Raw genomic sequence first — 3575 nt, forward strand, 5'->3', positions numbered from 1 at the left:
TATTTGCTGTCGTAGATTAGGAAAAAAATAATAAACCCAAGAAGTTTCAGCAGTTTTTAAAATTTTATAACTTTACATTGGTATTATAGTGTTAAAATATTCTTGAAAGCGTTCTTTTTTTTCTCTCTAAAATTGTATATATTTAAGAAAATTTTTAAATTAAAACGAGCCGTTCTGCGTGATTTCTACGAGAAATGAAGCAGCTGCAATGTACAGCAGTAGCATCTCGGATGAGTCTCACGCATAGTAATGTTCACCGGTTGCCTATCCCTTCGTTTTTCTATCGGTTTTTCTACGGTTGACATTAGTATGCTCTGGTCAAAAAATTGTCCATCGCGCGACCCCTTTTCCAAGTGTTTCTCAGGCTTCTCTCCCTCTCCTTCTCTCCTTCTCTCTCTCGTGTAAATTTGCATATTTCCATCCAAGGAACTGTGCTACTTCGTTAAGCACGTTCCGTTAAACCCTTTTTTCTCACACAATACGGAGATATTAAGATCCTAAAATCCACGTAAAGACATAGCTATTTTTTCTTAAATAAAAATACCTTGTGGCAATAATTACGAAAATGGTTTATTAATTGATTTCGCGACGATCGACTTTTTTAAAGAGATAATAAAAATTACGTATTAGGTATCAATAAAAATACATTGCATTATATAATTTTCACATTAGCATGAAATTTTTCAGAAATATTTTGATTTTTATTATGCTTATTACGAACCAAAAGTGTCATGAAATTATTCTCATTTGGAAGCAAAGTGTCTTATAACGTTTGCAGCAAATAATTAAGAGATAGGACATATGTCATTTGCGAAGGATAGTGCGCGACAGAAACATTTGAGGAAAAGTAGAGACAAGACACGATCCAATTAAAAAAAGAATATAATATAAGGAAAAGGAAGAATGAAAAGACTGGACCGATATAATTGTTTATGTAGATTCAGTAAAATGGCGAAAGAGTTGAATTTTTTTTTAACCTACATCTCTTAATTACAACAACAACAAAAAAAATAAATTCGGTGTGCACTCTCTTCACACCGAAGTCATAATGGGATTAACAATTTCACGTAAAAATCATCCCTCTTCCGATATGTGCCGATAATGGACTATATCCCGTATAGCGGGAAGAAATCGAATTATCCAACAATTAACCGGCGACGGCGGCGGTGGCAGCGGCGCGTCCGCCTCGTAACGCTCGGGCAATCGCGCGACGTAAAGCGATCTCCGCCGCGGTCGGTCTCACGAGTCGTGCATATAGTCCGGATCGCTCTATGCAAATCGCGAATGAGTGAGTGAGCGAGCGAGCGGACGAGTGAACGAGCATCGCCGGCGCCTTTGGCTTCTCCCCGGCGCGGCGCTCTCTCACCCTTTCACGGATTACGGAGCTGTCGCAAAAAACGTCCGCCTCGCAGTAACGGTCTGCCGGCAAAACCTCCCTTTCCGCCTTGCTTTTTCTACGTGCGAAAATAAAAGTCTCTCGCGCTTTTCCTACCGGTCCGGAGGAAGGCCGCGGGAGTGGGGTGCGCGGGAAGCGTGTGCGCGGCGAGGGCGGGAAGGGGGAGGGGGGCAAAAATAAGAGCGGCGGGAGGGTGCAGCGCCGAGGGTTGGCGGCGGCGGTCTGGCGGGTTGGGGCGGCCGGCAAAAAGAATCGTAGCGATGTCGGCGAAGGAGGAAAAAGAGCAGTCCGCGAGAAGCGACGAAGGGGCGGCGAAAGGAAAGGGTTGAGAGAAAGGGAGGAGGGCGGCCACGGTGGAGGAAACCGAGATTCCGCGATGCGAAATTTCGCGTGAAAATACCCCGCCTGTCCGCGTGTGCGATTAAACGCTGCATATATCACGTCACGTGTCACGTCTCTACGTCCGGAAACTGTTGGTAAAAGTTTGTTGGTGACGAGGTGCTGCCCGCGTTCACCATTTTGAAGTATCTTTTTTTTCGATCGGTACGAAAAAAAAAAAAAAATTAAGCTTTGCATTTCAGTTTCACATTTCGAACACGCGTTCAACGAAAACGCAAATTAATGTGAGAAACACACCTTTCGCGCGTGCTCGAAAATCTTAATTCGGGATCGTAACGTCCCTTCACACCCCGAAGACGCAGATCACCCTGAGTGAACCGCGTGCCATCGCGGTCTCCCTTCTCGTGCCCACCCTTCGTCGTCCAAAATGCCAAAACGTGCGCGCCAGGAGGAAGCGACGAATGGAGGGAGGAAATACCGTGGGGTAGTTCTTCTTTTCGGGGTACCGCATGCCGGGGGGAGGGGAGGGTTTGTCGGGTACCACCCTGCAAAAATGTCGGTTCCTCCGGAGCGCAGGCAGCCAGGGGTAAGGAAAGATCGCGCATCTACAGGGGTTGCGCGCGGTGCTGCGGCTGATGGCGGAGAGGAGGGGGCGCGGCGGAAGGGAAAAGGGGAGCACGAGGGAAGATCGGTTTTTACGGCGCGCCCTCCCCACGTCATCCCGTCCCTCCTCACCGTCTCTCCCCCTACCTCAGCCAGCGGCGGCAGGGACGACGTGGGGCAGGAGAGCGTTTTTACGACGACCGCGGCGAGGGCCAGGGAGGAGCTTATGTACACCACCGACGACGACACCGGTAAGACGAGCGGTCGGGAGAGAGGGAAAGGGGGAGAGAGGGGACATCACGGTTTTCGCATCATTCTCTTCTGGACCCCGCGTGCCGGAATGCGACCCCCGATCCGCGAGGCCACGCCTCTCACGTGGCTGACGATGGCTCGTCCCGTGCCCTACCTGGGATTTTAACCCCCCCGAATTAGGGTACGATCTGCCGGGCAACAATGCCGATTATCCGTCGCGCGTCGATCTAATTTTTTATATCCGTCCAAACAATCCGTCCTCGATAAAGAGCCATATTTGACGAATGTAACTATGTTCATAGTTATGTCATTGAAAAACAAGAACTTTCTTTAAAATATTTAATTGCATATCTCGCTACGCTTTTTGCAGCATGTTACCCAGTTAACGAGTTGTAACTTAAAAATTTTTTGCGAATAAAAAATTTATTATTAATAAAATAATGTTTAACGACGTAATCTTCGTAAAAACAGTCGTAATATATGGAAAACTTTTTAACGATTCTTCTAAGAATCGATGATTCTCTCGATGTTGAGAAAAATTCGAGACCGATGTGATAATTAATGTAAGGTTTTAATTAATTATTAACATTGACGCGGGAGCTGCATGTTTACCGTTGTTATTCCGCAAACGCTTTATTTTAAAGTCACGATAACATAAAAATCGAACAAAAGCAACACGTCCGTCGCCCATATCTATGTCTCGATTATTGACGCAATTAGTCTTGTTTACTACGCTTCGTCCATGACATACAGGGTGTCCTAGTTTTACAACCTCTTCTTCCAAGCGCATATCCCTCTTACATCTGCATTTTTTGTTACGACTTTGTCCGATAGATAACAAAATCTTTATATAAAATTATAGCAAAACTTGGAAAAAATTCGTTCCTTTATCTTTCCACCTTATAAATATATTTACAAGTGCATATATGCACAATTTTTAATTACATTATTCCGTAGATCGATAAATTCAAATTTTGAACAGCCC

The sequence above is a fragment of the Monomorium pharaonis genome, chromosome 3, assembly GCF_013373865.1.
Source record: "Monomorium pharaonis isolate MP-MQ-018 chromosome 3, ASM1337386v2, whole genome shotgun sequence".
Classification (NCBI taxonomy): Eukaryota; Metazoa; Arthropoda; class Insecta; order Hymenoptera; family Formicidae; genus Monomorium; species Monomorium pharaonis.